Here is a 17,396-nt window from a genome sequence, read left to right as displayed (position 1 = left end):
AAGACTGTCGTAAGTCTATCTTTGGGTATGGGAGTTACGATCACCTTAGCCTTAAGACTGCTTTGTACAACGGCACCCAGAAACGGGCTCCACACATTAAGAGCCAGTTACATTATAGTGTTTCCAGACATTGAATTTTTAATAACCTATTGCGCTAATGAGTTTATATCTTCACGTGAATCATTTTATAGTTATCCTGTACGAATAAAGTCAAATACTTGAAAAGTAGTACATTTGACATTCACTATACCGAAGCATTGCCGAGCATCGTCACCATCAGTAACTGGGTGTCCGGATATAACGAGGCGAATACAACTGTCTGCCGATGTAACGACGTGTATAAAACCAACACCGGATATAAAGAAGTGTATACCACCAACTCCCAATACAACGAGGTGTATACCACCAACTCCGGATATAACGAAGTGTATACAATCAACATCGGATATAACGAAGTGTATACCACCAACTCCCAATACAACGAGGTGCACCGGATATAATTATGAGTATACCACCAACATCGGATATAACGAAGTGTATACCACCAACTCCCGATACAACGATGTGTATACAACCAACTTACGATATAATGAAGTGTATACCGCCAACATCGGATATAACGACGTGTATACCACCACCCCCAGATATAACGAAGAGTATACATCCAACTCGGATATAACAAAGTGTATACATCCAACTCGGATATAACGAAGTGTATACATCCAACTCGGATATAACGAAGTGTATACATGCAACTCGGATATAACGAAGAGTAATAACTATACAAGCAACTCCTGAGTTTACCTTCCCAGACATCCAACCCACACCATCTGTGTCAGTGCCAGTCGTAGAGAAAACACTAATTAGGATCGGCTGTTTTCAGTATATAACCTGGTTGATTGCGTGACATCGATCGATCGTTACTCATGCTATCAGTCACTGGTTTGTCTTCACACACTCACTCACACACTGGGTTCTTCAGTTCCGGAGTCTACTGTAACCAATGGGAACATTTTCAATGTTCTGCTTTGTATGTCTTTGTGCTGGTAAGTTTAATGGCCGCCATTCAAACCTGCGACAGGTCATGCATGAGGTCGAGTATATCCATTATCCCCGTGTGATTGAAATCATTTAATGTTTGATAATTTGATTTGGTGCCGTACATTACAGCCGAGGGCTTGCCATTCCGCGGCTCATCTAAGCATAGGGTCTCTTAGAAGACACGACTTTAGGACGCCACGGTGAACTTTATACGACTAGGATGTAGTTGTTTCTGATCACGCTGATGTCGTGAAGCGCGACATTTGCTTGACGTCTTGAAAGTTCCTCTCTGTGTCAGAGTTGCGGGCCCTTGTGGGGATTCCTAGTTAGAATTGGTTCCCATCTGTCTTGAATTGTAGACGTAAAAAGCAACCAAATGGATCGGGTGGTCAGGCTCGGTGACTTGGTTGATGGCGGGAGTGTCTGGTCTTGATTATTTACTGGTTATTGTTGGAATATTGCTGAGTGCGGCGTTAAACAACAAAACAATAACAACAACACAGACAAACACACACACACATTGATTCGGGTATTCATGTCGATTGTCTTTATTTTGGTAAAGGGGTGGTTGTGTCTTGTAGTCTCGCTGTGCAGTAACGTTGACCACTCGTGTTCAGCAAAAACAAGCTTGGTACCAAGGATCATGACTCTGTGACTCGAACCAACAAGTCTGGTATCTAGGACCATGACCAACACGAATCTGTGACTCGAACCAACAAGTCTGGTAGCTAGGATCATGATCAACACGAATCTGTGACTCGAACCAAAAAATCTGGTATCTAGGATCATGATCAACACGAATCTGTGACTCGAACCAATGAGTCTGGTACCAAGGATCATGATCAACACGAATCTGTGACTCGAACCAAAAAGTCTGGTAGCTAGGATCATGATCAACACGAATCTGTGACTCGAACCAACGCGTCTGGTATCTAGGATCATGATCAACACGAATCTGTGACTCGACCCAAAAAATCTGGTATCTAGTATCATGATCAACACGAATCTGTGACTCGAACCAACGAGTCTGGTACCAAGGATCATGATCAACACGAATCTGTGACTCGAACCAACGCGTCTGGTATCTAGGATCATGATCAACACGAATCTGTGACTCGAACCAACAAGTCTGGTATCAAGGATCATTTACAGATTGCCGTCATATTTCTCGAATATGTCTGAGTGCGGTGTTAAACAACAAAACAATAACAACAACACAGACTAACACACAGGCACACAGTGATTCAGGTATTCATGTCATCTCGTTGATTTGCTTTCTCGAGGTAAAGGGTGGTTGTGTCTCGCTGTGCAGTAACGTTCACCACTCGTGGACAGCAACAACAAGCACGGTATCTAGGATCATGACCAACACGAATCTGTGACTCGAACCATCCTTGGTACCATGCTTGTTTGTATGCGTAGTTGCGTTGACGCGGCTAAAATACTGTTCGGAAGATTTCACTCATTCATTTGAGTTTAAAGAAAACAAATGAACATTTTATAATAAACCAATCGTTTCAAGACAGCTGAGATAAATTATATAGACTACACAAGTGTAGATCGGACGCCGAATAAACCATCACTTCACACTGTAGATTGATATTAGGTAGACATGTGGAACATGCAATTATCTACATACGAGTGAATTGATACCATTGTTATATTAACGTAAAACATTAGCTGCTGACCTTGAACTCGTACACGAGTTAAGAACAGAGTTAGTGAGTGTGTTGGGTTTACCGCCGCTTTGAACAGTTATATCGCGGCGTGTCAGCTTGACGTTTCAGGAAAGCCCGAAGTGATGCAGGTTACAGACGTCTACAACTTTTGTGAAACCCACGTGCACGGGTATGGTGCTGACAAACCTTGAAACATAATCGGGGCGAACCGGGATTCGAACCCACGATTATAGGCTTCAGGGACACAATTCTGCAGAGCGAATAGCGGCGCCTTAGACGACTGGGCCACCCGTATCCCCAATTAAGAACAGAAATTGAGAGTGTTTGGTCCTTTTAAAAGGATAATTTCCTTAAATAATTTTGAACCACGGAACCTGTGTGTTTGGTTCAACGATTAGGAATAAATCAGTTCACATTTCATGACACTCATAATTTGAAAACAGCCGACTGGCAGGGGGTATTTCCTGCTATTCCTGTGTCAAAAATTTCCATTACTAGAAACAATATTCTTTACTCTTTTGGAAAAGAGGTTGTTTCATTTTTTTTCTCTTTTAAGAATATACTTATGTGCATTTAATTGTGAACTTTACTCACTTTAGGGTTAGTTTCCGGATAATGACTTAAATTAATATAGCTGAGTACACGTACTGTCTTGCTACAAGCGGTTTACTAGAAATACACTCCTGCTTTTTATGGGGGCACGGGTGGCCCAGTCGTCTAAGGCGCCGCGATTCGCTGTGCAGAGTTGCGTCAGTTGGGCGCGCCAGAAACCTATGATTGTAGGTTCGAATACCGGTTCACCCCGATTACTTTTCTAGGTTTGTCAGCACCATACCCACATCACTTCGGGATTTCCTCCCACATTAAGTTGACACGCCGTGATATAACTGGAATACTGTTAAAAGCGGCGTTAAACCCAACTCACTCACCCACTCTTATAAACTGAACGGCAAAAGAAACTTTGCACAAGATTGAAGTGACTGTAATAAATAAACTACAAATATGAAAAGTTTGAGGTAAAGTGTATTTAATAAACCAACAATTCCACAAAGCATTGAACAACTCAAACTTGACATTTTGTGCTTAAATATTGTACACCAGACAAACAAAACCAGTGGGAGTTGAAAATTAAGTTTGTCCAGATTTTCACTGCATTTCATTCAAACACGCAAAGTGGTCACAGACACAAAAATTGTCACTTTAATACCGAATGTGGCCACCCCGTGACCCCATACATGCAAAGCTTAAGACTGCGTCGGGCGGAAAACGTCAAACGTCTAATGACGTCATGTAGCAAGCAGTTCCATTCATCTTGTAGAGCTTACGAGGGGTCTAAGTCTGGGCTGTACAGTTAAATGACCCACCCTACAGCCCAGACTTAGCCCCAAGTGACTATTTCCTGTTCCAGCAAATGAAATCTGTCCTACGTGGAAGACACTTCCAGGATGACGAGGACATAAAGGCTGCCACAGAGGCGTGGTTTGAGGTCCAATCTGCGGATTTCTATAAAAGTGGTATTAAAAGCTTGAAGGACAAATGGAATAAGTGTATTCAGGTGAATGGAGATTATATTGCAAATAAAAGTGCAAAAGATATTCTGCGACTTGGTCTTATATTGAAGTTGCAAAACTTATTGAACGCCCTCGTAAATCAACGCTAGTCTGTTGGCGGGAGGGTGTCCAAGAAGTCCCAGAGGTGTTCTACGGGTGACGGCCGCGGTAAGACGTTGACGTTGTTGTTGGCAAGGATATTCACTACCTTCCGAGCTGTGAGGGGCCTGGCGTTGTCGTGTTGGTACAGAACACCTCGGGGATGTTGCTGGAGGTAGGGCAGCACTACTGGACGGAGGATGTCATCTCTAAAGCGTTGCGTACCGGAAGCTGGACACTTAGCATAAATGTTGTCAGTCATACATAGATGACTGATATGCGCAGCCGCAATATGTCATCCACACAGAAACGTAGCTCAGAAACGAACACGCCACCATGTTCCGCCTTTCGTTCAGTTCTCAAAATGCTAGAATTACAAAAGCGAACAAGGCAGATAAGTGATGCTCGGAAGAATGTATAAGATCTTGTCTCCTCGTCACTCTCGCCAAGTTCAAACAACACTCGCTAATAAGAAATGATGTTTATGTTGCTTTCCCATGAAAAATAGCTCTCTGCCCCTCCACCAACAACACAGGAACGGCCTGGTCCGCTGACGTAGTGGTTGCTTCAAGTGGCGTCTTCTGACAAAAATAACGCCGATGTATTGAGCTCTTTATGTTATAGCAAGGATTGACTGATGACATAGCTTACAAAAACTTCTGCTTTCAGAAAATACATCGTGAAAATGGTCATGTCTATAAATATACTATAATATACTATAAACTTGTTTGAAACTGATAAAACCCGGTTTCATTTATCAAATTGGTTTACTTTTTGGGATTTTAAATCATTATTTATTAATTTCAAATTAATTATGAATATATCTATTGAAGGAGATTCGTTTCCGTAAAGATAAAGATTCATGTTCTTGGAATTTGAAAAAACAAATTATTTTGGGCTCGAAAGGTGCGCCGAATTCTCCTCGATGAATGTGACCCTATATATAGCCTTACCAGTACTTTCTTTAACTTATTCAGTCTTGAAATACACTAAACACGTCTGCAAAACAGGACATCAGATACAAGATACAAGATTTTATTGCGCAAACATTCCAAGTAGAAACAGTGACGATATTCTATAAACTATATAAACAGGTACCTACGAAGTCAGGATACCAACACAAATTATCAATACAAAATATTATGTTATGACCCTGGGTTATCTATATTAAGTACTTCAGATTCATTTGAAGTTGTAGACATGATAGCAGATACTTTCTATGTTACCTTGTTCATTATTGAAAAAAGTAGACTAAATATTTCTGTGACATTAAGGCTTCCAAAATAATCATCCGGGTGCCTTATCTGTTTCCCAAGTAGTAGTAGTAGTAGTAGTAGTAGTAGTAGTAGTAGTAGTAGTAACATCGTCATCGTCGTCGTCGGCTAATCCATATATCAGATCATTTCCCTCCCTTTTCTTCATATATTTCTGCTTCGCCGTGGACTATGACGTGAAAGTGGACTATCACGTGAAAGTGGACAATGTCTGAGGCCTGCGTCACGTGTGAGTGGACAATGTCTGAGGCCTGCGTCACGTGAAAGTGGACAATGTCTGAGGCCTGCGTCACGTGAAAGTGGACTATGTCTGAGGCCTGCACCACGTGAAAGTGGACTACGTCTGAGGCCTGCATCACGTGAAAGTGGACAACCTCTGAGGCCTGCATCACGTGAAAGTGGACAACCTCTGAGGCCTGCGTCACATGAAAGTGGACTATATCTGAGGCCTGCATCACGTGAAAGTGGACTATGTCTGAGGCCTGCGTCACGTGAAAGTGGACTATGTCTGAGGGCTGCGTCATGTGAAAGTGGACAACCTCTGAGGCCTGCGTCACATGAAAGTGGACTATATCTGAGGCCTGCATCACGTGAAAGTGGACTATGTCTGAGGCCTGCGTCACGTGAAAGTGGACTATGTCTGAGGGCTGCGTCACGTGAAAGTGGACAACCTCTGAGGCCGGCGTCACGTGAAATCTGACAACACATAAGTCATGCGTCACATGGAAGTGGACAACACATAAGGCCTGCGTCACATGAATCCGACAACACACAAGGCCTGCGTCACATAAAAGTGGACAACGTCTAAGACCAACGTCACATGGGGCTTTACACATAAAGCTTGAGACACCATGATTAAACCGAATTACATGTACTGTTCAAGCGTTATCATATATTCCACTCTTCTTCGGCATCAACATAATCGTCGTTACACCCGATTCTACAACCACCACTCTCTTCGTCTTCATCGCCAACGTTGTCATTATTAACGTCGTGTATGTCTCCGTCAAAGTCGCCCCTGACCGCACTACCGTCCTTCTTGTACCGAAACTGGTCTTTTTTTCCAAAGGCAATGTAGAAAATGTTAATGTCCAAGACGTCGCAAACAACACAATTAAGCAGTCGGCGTGGACTGGCAAAATCAATATGAGGTAAGGTAAGGTTCAAGATTATTTCACTTATCTAACAACGTGCATGCACGTGCGTGTGTGACTGCTTGTACTGGTTCGGATTAATGTCGGTTTTATAGTGCCAGCCCACTGAGATACCATGCCGCATATCCTGCACCATGACTGTGGAATGTATCCAGACTATAAAAAGCAAGTGTAGACAGCTCTATTCCACATCATCAGTAAAAAACAAGATTAGAGGAGAGAGATGTATTGCGTAAAAAAAAGGATCACATAGACTATGTATTAGTCTAACATGTCAGTCTTAACGTGAGTACCACACACAGACACCATATACCAACTCTGAGACGGCCAGTTCTTGTTTTATCCCCTTATTGCCGGGCGTCAGGCAGGGTAAGAACAAGTACCATCTTTGGACGTCTTTTGTCATGACGCGAGTGTGGATCTAGTCTGTGTTACAGACCCTGATACAAATATATATCAAATACAGCCCATGTAAGTCTATAATGTTTTGCAAGTCTAGATCACTGCAGTATCAGGAAATGGAGAGATTTTAGTCTAGTGTGGATCGAAACACCGACTTTCAGCTCTGTAATCAATATGAAACTAAACTTGAATGCTCAGAGAAAATTACTGAAAATATTTCACCAATATCTGTGACCCTAGGATACTATAAAGAATGTTACTAATAAGCCTAGACACTCTAGACAGATGTAATGTGATAACCGGTATTGCACAGGTGTATTTTAGAGATTCTCATTACTGATTGGTCAGTTGAAGCGACATGACGTCACATTGCTTCATTGTTGAGATCACCACAAGTCATCCATTGTTTATGACATCACACATTGATAACATTTCGTCATCTGAACAATAGTCTGACTTCAGAAAAGTGTTTATCAGCAGCTTGACATTATATATGCGTTGTTTCATTGTCTTGAAATGACACTAATAAATATACATACATAGATTATTAACCGCGTGCCTTATCATGTTTGGAATAAAAACGGTATTGTTCGAGCCATAATACGATACGAATATACACGAGAGTAATATCGTGTATATCATTTCATGCAACAGTTATTTTTAAAATAACCGACATTTCATGGAAAATATCATTTTAGAAACCGCGGAGGTATATATTGCGTGAGTGAACCGCCCAATACATATATAGTGCCAACTGATTAGCAGCCATGTTTTTTGCTTACCTCACCACCTACACATTGCCCTCTCCCCCCCACCCCCCCCCCCCCCCCCGCCCCCCCCCCCCCCCCCCCCCCCCCACCTCCCCATCCACACGCGCGCACGCACGCACACACACACACACACACACACACTCACACACAAAACAAGCGTGTAGGCATTGCCTCGATGTATGTAGCTTTCAAAAGTATCTGCCAAGCGACCTCATTTGCATATATATCGGATCGTGATACCCAGTTTATCTAATTGTATTATCGATTCGATAACACGTGCCGTTATTTGATTTTTTTCGGATTATCTGTACGTCGTGAATGACTGTTGAAGTCGGGTAATTAATCCGTGATTCCTCCCAGCTCGTTGTTTATTCTATAAGTAGTTTAGCGTTCATCGCGATGTGTTGAAATGTTGCGACGTTGACGCTTCGCTGATGTTTACAGCCACGTGGGGAATGACTTACGTTACAACAGACGGTTTTGTGACGTGAGGGGGGTCTCGACTTACACAACCCAAGCATCTGTCCCCGGAGAAAAATCACATTTCGCTTATCCATGAAAAAACATTGTTGAAACCATACTCGAGAACAACGCTTTGTTTGAAATAGCCAGTCTCTATTGTCTGATATTATCGTCAGCGACGCCTTGCCATGGAAACATCGCATTATCTCGTAAAATCTCGTTTGACAACGAGAATAAAATTAACCCTAAATGAACTGTATCTCTGTCGCCATGTTATCAGATAATCTTTGACCTTTCGTATCGTTTTTGCGTTTCGTCGCATGGGTTAAGAGATTTGCCGACCAATGTATTTCTCATCTTTTAGTTATGTTCTGTGTGGAGGTGTGCTGTAACAGTTAAACGCTCTTAAAAAATGAAAACATGGTATAGATTATGTTTCCCTAATATAACATACAAAATGCTGAAATATTTATCTCTGTCTTTATCTGACCTGATCTGGAGTCTTTTGTGAAGAAATGTCCCAAACCACACGGAAACTGACGGTTAAGTTGGTTTTAACTTTACAGCCTTTCGTCGTGAGAATTTTATTTTTGACACCCTATAGATACTCAATCATCCAGAATGTGAACTTAGCACAAGAAGTGACTGGTGATTATTTAGCCATTGCATCAATCTTGTAATGAGATGGGCATGTCGGTGTGTATGATAGATACGGTTGTCTTGTAGACCGGTACCGCTGACGTCGACATCCGGGTAGTGCAGACTGTGACGTCACAGTTTCATCCGTAAATCCATCTGCACTCTAACACATAGACTAACATCTAGTCTCTGAAATGAACATATTTGACAGATCAAAACAGTTGTTAAATTATAGTTATGAAAAATAATAAAAAGGAGTCCAGGGACTCTCTTCCGGTTATGCAGTAATCTAGACTTGCTAAATATTATAGACTTGCATGGGCTGTCTTGGATATATTTTTTTCTGTATCTGTATTACACACTCAGTAGCTCGTACATTCACAAGCTCTCACACTCACCGTCGCTCACACACTCACTCACCCACAAACACTCTCTAACTCACACACACGAGGGGCGGTCGGGTAGCCTAGTTGTTAAAGCGTTCGCTCGTCACGCCGAAGACCCGGGTTCGATTCCCGACATGGGTACAATGCGTGAAGCCCATTTCTGGTGTCCCCCGTCGTGAGTTTGCTGGAATATTGCTAAAAACGTATACTCATTCACTCTCTCAAACTCACGATAACGCCTCCACTCACTCACAGTCGCTAACACACTCACTCACTCAAACATCCACTCACATCTACTCACACACACGTTAATAATAATAATACCCTCGATATCTCACACACTCACTCTAACACTCATCACAATAAAACTTCATTCATTCACACGCTAACTCGTACAACCAATACCACACTCAAAACTATTTTCTGCGTCCATTTTCCTTCACCTGTCTTTCTTTAGTCCTGCACCATGACCGTGTATATTTATTTTATTAAAAAATATAATCTAGAAATGCATCCAAAAGCAAGTCTAGCCAGCTCAAGCTAGCTCTATTCCACAGAAATCAGCATAGGGAAAAAAATTATTTTTAGAGTCAAGAAGGATATTGTGTAATATAAGATTTCAGAGACTAAATGTTAGTCTAGTCTTTCTTAAACTTTCCTTGTTATTGCACCCACTGATCATTCTTCGCCCATCGGAGGATATACAGAACGCACAAGCCATTGGACGAACCCCTTTTCGCCAAATAAAATTGACAACTTATAATTTGGCAGTAATATTTTTCAATGCTGTCATCCATCATTTTTTTGCTACAAATGGATTTTTTTGTTCTGAAGTTAAACGAAGTAAATGTCCGAGTCCCGTTACACAAAACGATCTTTTAGCATGGTGTGTGACAGCCGAGGCCATTGCGCTAAGATTTTGTTGCTGTAGTTAAGTCTCTTAAAGAAATGAACTCGAGTGATAGACTTGCTAAAGCTTACATTTTCTTTTAGTCCAACCACTGCGTGTATTTCAACATTTCTCCGCAGTTTTTGTTGACGAGAAGGGTGATTATCATACCACGCTCAGATGAATTTTATTAATTTTTTTCATCTAAAATATAAAAGTTTTAAAATATAATGTCACTAGGATCCATACTTCAACCAGATCACGTGTTCTTTGGGTAAAATATGCTCATACAAATTGCCCAAACCATTTTCTTTTCTGCTAATTCAAATTTCATAATGTGCATTTGTACAACAAATCAGATGTATCGCAAATCAGGTGGTTGCGGAGAGTAGGTGGATGGGTGACCCTGTTCGGCAGCTTGACACGTGAGAGTATCTAGGGTTCAGTCCTGCACTACACTGAAGAACACGTTACGTGAGGTGTCTATAAGTGACTGTTTGAAATATGACAGTGAATGGGTACCCGGTAAGAAGATGTTCCGGGATCCATGTTATTACCTTCTAGTGCCTCACAGGTAGCTGGGGTTGTTCACTCCCCAGGGAGCTGAGAATGAACACTCATGTGCACACTGATCCATTGACCAGGGTAACAATACTGAAGAGGTTCGAGCAGATAATGCTTTTGTAGTTATGCATTTACTGAAATAAATGACGAGTCGGAGTTGTTTATCGTACAATAAAACACTGCAGGGAAAATAAACCATTAGGGGCGCAGCCGTATTTAGGTAATGACGGCCACCTCAACAAAATCCGACCCGGCAAAGTCGGACAAGTCCATTTTATGCACGGGTGGGTATTTCCCGCATATTCTCACAATCCTCATGTCGATTATCTGTCCCTGTGGGAGAAAAGCCCGAAGTGATGCAGGTCTCTGACATTTAGTACCATGATGAAACCCACAAAAACGGATATGATGCTGACAAACATAGACACATAATCGGGGCGAACCGGGATTCGAACCCTTGATCATAGGTTTCTGGCGTGCCCTTAGAAGACTTGGCCACCTGTCCCCCAAAGATGATGATGATGATGATGATGATGATGATGATGGTGATGATATGTTATTATTATTATTAGCTACTAAGATGGACCCCATGTACTGTCTCCCTTTAAGACTCCAGAAGCGAAAAACTTTTACACTTTTGAAGCTTTCCTTCCGTATTTCATTTCTTTTGTCATTCATTCACATCTTCACTCCCGTTTTTTTGTTCCTTGTGCCGTGCAGACATCAACTGTTCAAATCGTTTATCACATGCTATATATCCATCAAGCGCTGGTTCATTCAGTCATTACGCTTGGTCTTGTTTGTTTCTTACTCTCTTCTTACATTCCATCACGTAAATTAGCTTAAAGTGTTCAAATTATCAAACTCTGAAGAATCTTAGTTGCGTTAGCAATTACCTTTTGTTGTGCATCTTTGCTGTTATCGGTTTTAGATTTGAATTTAAACACTTAACCCAGACATCGCTAAACTACTTTAAAAGAGCTCTTTAAGATTATTTTTTCGCGCTTAGGAACAGAGGAAGTCTGAAGCTAAGATTAAACAGACCTTAAAACTCTTAAACAGCATTCAAACTCCTCCAAGTAGAATACAAGCTCAGGAACGCCGTGTTGTAATGTTAGGTCGCTATATATCAAAGTATCGCCTGGGAAGCATCTTAGAAACACTCGAAAAATCTTCAAGAAAAACAGACAATTTTCAAATCGTTATTTTTTACGGGAACAGTAATTACCGCCGGTCTAATCGAGCTCATTGATTCAGAGACTGACTACGAAACTGCGGTCATGGTACAGTTTACGAGATTTCTCGAGATTTTACGATACTTGAAGATAGTTTCACTCAGCGCCCTTTTAACTTTGCCATCAACAAGGGAAAGCTGATGTATTTAACATCTGTCGGTTATAAATTTGATTAATTTGTGTTCCATTCATGGGAATCACGAGCAAAGCTTTCTTCCGTGAAGGGCGGCCGCTGCATTCTCAGATTGACTCAGATTAATGGCGTGATACAATAACTTTATTTACACGATAACCCCGTCCGTGATGAGTTCCATGGATTAGTTTTCTCGCCATTTTAATTTCCTCTGTCTATTTCAGAATCTTTTCGTCCATAAGCAATATTTCTACAGGAATATCAGACGTGCAAAGAACTTTAGATTTGTATCACTGAGACTGTAGCTATCTAGTCATCTTGATGGCCCTGTGATAAGATCAAGTTATAGATGTACAGATGTAGAGTCTGGTTCTGCGCATCGTAAATCTTCAGAGATGGTCTCATGATAGTCTCTACTCTGGCGTCAGACGTAGGTAATTCTGTGTTTTCTTATTACGTATTAGCTAAAATACTCACTAGACAAAGCTTGTTCAGATTTATCGTGCAAGATATGTAAAAGATTTCTGGTTTTTTATAACATCTCCATGGAATTGGGTAACTCAATATTACTGTAAGAATCTATTTTTTTATGAACCACATTCAGCTAATTTTGGCTGAAATAGCAGGGAGTAACAGATTTGCGAATAAGCGCGCTTCTGTATAACTTGAACGAAAGTCTCCCTCAGGCAGATAAACTCCCTGTCATAGATTCTTGACACACACACACCCACGCACGCACGCACGCACGCACGCACGCAAGCAGGCACACAGACACAGACAGACACGCACACACACACACACAAATTGGGACGAGTGTTAGATATATCAATCTACAGCAACAATCAAATTCCTGCCATTAAATAAAATTCAAGATTGTTTTGGTTTCAAGTTGTATTCGTTAGAAAACCTAAAATTAATACAATGTCCCGTGCACTCCCTCACCACACACGCACGCACGCACGCACACACACAGGGAGTCTACTCTTATAAAGACTCAGGTCGTGGATGGTTACCACTAAGGTGCTGACAAACCAAGGTCACAATCAATATGAATCGGTGTTGGTTTCGAACTCACGTTTATCGGATCCTATTATGAAAAAGGGGCGCAACTAATAACGTAAGAAGGGGAAAAGAGATAAAGTAAGGATTAAAATAATTCAAACTGGGTACAATGTGTGAAGCCTATTTCTGGTGTCCTCTGCCGTGATATTGCTAGAATATTGCTAAAAGCGCCGTAAAACCATACTCACTCACTCACTCCCACGAGAAACAAAGAAGGCGCGCTATTGCCGAAACGCCACCATTCACGTGACATGCCTGTTAGACATAGAAGAGTAAATTATTTCATTTCATCTTTTCAACATAATTCATGGCGGTGTAGAGGCGGAGCGAGCGAAGCACCAGACACTTGGATGCTTATAGTTTGTTCACGCCACAGTTAAGCCCCGCGCACAAAACTTCTGTTTCGATATATAAACAAGAGGTGAAAAAACATCACGAAAAAGAATGCTAAAGACTTCTCCCGAACACAAAGGGGGCAGTAATTGCTGTTTACCCGTTGACGGATTCAAGATAGCGTTTTGAAAACGCGTTGTGTTTTTCTCGTGTTGTCTCGCTTCAGAGAGGCCAGGCTTGGGTAACCTAATGAAGATTTATGTTTTTCAACAATACGAGGGGTATAGCAGTATGCTGCGGTGACAGATCCCTACATTACAGCAAGGACTGCTCCCTACTCTGGCCAATTTGAGGTAATGACGTCTCCCTTTAACTTATCGCGAGAGTTTATCAACTCCCGTGACAGTTGCAATGTGCTTCGTTTGTCGACACTATGGTGCTATCAGTGAACAGTGAATGGTGGGTAATTTAAAAAGGTGTAATTGTTGGTAGTTTGATTAGAAAATGTGACCTGTGTGTCGAGTGAGATAGTTCTTCTGCATGCTGGAGGCGGCGAGATGCGACTAACAGTAAACACATTGTCGAAGGCTTAGTCATTATGTGTCAGAGTCGTCGCAGAGTTGCGTCCCTTTGGAGTGCCAGTATCCTATGCTCGGGGGTTCAAATACCAGATTCCAGATTATCATCCAAGGTTTGTGAGCACCTTGCTCGGGATTTTCAGCAACAGATAAACCCCTTAAGACCTGCATATACACTGCCGTGCGAAAGAAAGTATACACCTATGTGTGATGGTGGATAAACATGAAACAAACAAGAAACGGTTAGTCCTTGGTGGTGTATTTAACACGGGTATCATATTTGTGTTTCGGACCTTAAGTTTTCAAGTATTTCGGCGACTGTTTTCAGCCTCTTAAGTTTTGATAACGTTAGAAATGTGTTGGTGTCAAATCCAATTTTCAAACGTATACTTTCTTTTGCCCGGCAGTTTACTTCAGTCTCCCTTCCCAGATTATGCTGACATGCCGTGATATAACCGAGGTAGAAGGACCCGTTAAGATCCGGGTTAAAATAGGTTTTCAGCAACCCGTGCTTGTCGTTAGAGGCTAACGGGATTAGATGGTCAGGCTGGGTGACTTGGTTGATGCATGTCATCCCGTCACAATTGCGAAGATCGATGCTCATAATATTAATCACGACATAGTCTGGTTCAGACTCGATTAATTTCAGACCGCAGTCATATGTCTTGAATATTGAGTTCTGCGTTAATCAAACAAACAAACAAACAAACAATGAGTGAGTGAGTGTTTAAAGCCGATTTTAACAATATTCCCGTTATATCACGGCGTGTCAGCTTGATGTGGAAGGAAAGTCAGAAGTAATGCGGGTTTCAGACGTTTACCACCTCGTTGAAACCCACGAGCACGGGTATGGTGAACAAACAAACAAACAAACAAACAAACCGAGGTAAAGTTCAAAGCGGCGTTCAACTGCACACATTGTAATTATAATCCTGACAACAAGGAAGCTGGAAGGCGCACGTGTGTCCCACCAAGACACGGCATGAGGAGTCTCCGCGTCCCCATCACGTTGAACATTTAAGTCCGTAACACGGAAACATTTTCTGGATCGGTTGTTGCTGTTGATACAGCAACACCATTTATATTTTGGTGTTTAACTAAGCGTGTGCGTGTAATTGTTACTTTCCTCAACTTTCCCTTTCTATTTTCTCATTCGCTTCTCTTAATGGCAGTCTGCAATTTACCCCGAGTCGCGTTTTAAGCAATATTGCATATCTGCCCGCTCTGGTGTCCTGAGTTCGTTTTGTCAATTAGCGTTATACATCATATTGCATATGGGCATGTTCTGTCGTGTGGCAGCCTCCGTGGTCTAGTGGTAGACCTTCTGCCCGGAGAGCAAAAGGTCTGGGTTCGATCCCCACCGCGTCAAACCAAAAGACTTTAAAAGACGTTCTTACCCTGCCTGGCTCGGTATTAAGGGGCTGAAAGGACTGGTCGGATCGGATCGTTGGTTGATTGTGTGTCACCCTACCCTTAGGGACTTGGTGCTCCTGCTATCAGTCACTGGTTTGTCACTGTAGTCCTAAGATCGCTTCGTGGAGGGTGGACTAGGGTTGGAACTTCTTGTCGGATTGGGAAATGAAATGAGAGCATTTGTTTGTTTGTTGTTTAACACCGCACGGCATATTGATGAATGTTAGTTTTCTTTCCTTTTGGTGAACCTACTTGTTGCATATGTTCTTAATTTTATAATGATTAGTTTGTATGTTTGTTCGATGTTTAACGCCGCACTCAGCAAAATTCCAGCTATATGACGGCTGTAAATGATCGAGTCTGGACCAGACAACCCAGTGATTGATATCATGAGCATCGATCCACGCAATTTGTATACGATGACATAAATCAACCAAGTCAGCGTGACAGAGGTTGTAGAGTGAGTGAGTTAAAAGTTTACATCGCGTCGAGCCCTTTGAGATCCCAGGATGTAGACGTTTACCGCTTTAATGACACTTACGAGGACAGGTTGATGCTGACCATTGGGATCGGAACCCGTGATCATAGAATCCAGACACGACCAAGGGACGCAACTATGCATAGAGAATCTCGGCGCCTTTGCGGCTGCTCGGAGACGGTTGTTTTAAACCTATGAGCATAATTGGCGATTCGAACCCACAATCAGAGGTTACTTTAGCCCAAAGGTCGTTGCCACCATGACGACAATAAGATCATGTTCTGTTCGAAAAATACGTCGGGCTGCATTCGCTAACATGTCGGCGTTATTATGACGGATCACAGTATGTTTGTTGTGGGTCGGCCCAGACTTGGCCCCTGAAACAAATATACCAAATACAGCCCCTGCAAGTCTATAATATTTGTCAAGTCTATTTTAATGCAGTATTAGGAACATGAAGACAGTCTCTGGACTCCTGTTTACTGTATTTTATGACTATAATCTGTCTGTCTGTTTTGTTTCTGTAAAATAGTTCATTTCAGAGACGAGATGTTAGTCTAGCAAGACCCCCAGCAATCTTTGCTTGTCGTCAGAGGTGAGTTCGTGTGTTTTGGGGTGGTCAGGCTCAACGACTAGCGTTTCATTGCTCCCCGTGCCGTGGATCGTTGCTCATTATGTCAATCACTGGACTGTCTGGAATATTGTTGAGTGAAACGTAAAACAACAAACATACAAACAAATGATAGGGCTAGGAGTGTGTACCCTGTGTCCGCATCTTGAGTTGGAGAGTAACTGAAAGGGCAAATTGACCCACTATTGGTTCGAACCCGGACAAATGCGTGACGAGTTAGGGCACTTTCAACTGGGCTATCGATATTCTGAGCTGTTTAATATATCATGTGAGTGAGTGAGTGAGTGAGTGAGTGGCAATATCACGGCGGGAGACACCATTGTACCGATGCTGGAGTCGAACCAGGGCCTTTCGTGCAACGAGCGAACGTTTACAACATTAGGCTACCCTATCGTCTCGATGTTTACTGAAGGAGTTATATATTCAAAAATATCCGTCAACAAAGACAATGGGTAAGTCCCTAGTTTTGTTTGGTTTGTTGTTTAACGCCGCACTCAGCAATATTCCAGTCCTTAGACGGCGGTCTGTAAATAATCGAATCTGGACCAGACAATCCAGTGATTGACATCATGAGCATCGAACCACATAATTGGGATACAATGACATGCATCAACCAAGTCTTAC

Source organism: Haliotis cracherodii, unplaced genomic scaffold (assembly GCF_022045235.1).
Source record: "Haliotis cracherodii isolate W230 unplaced genomic scaffold, xgHalCrac1.p SCAF_17, whole genome shotgun sequence".
Taxonomy (NCBI): Eukaryota; Metazoa; Mollusca; class Gastropoda; order Lepetellida; family Haliotidae; genus Haliotis; species Haliotis cracherodii.
The sequence above is the reverse complement of the archived record's forward strand: the minus strand, read 5'-3'. Positions refer to the sequence as shown.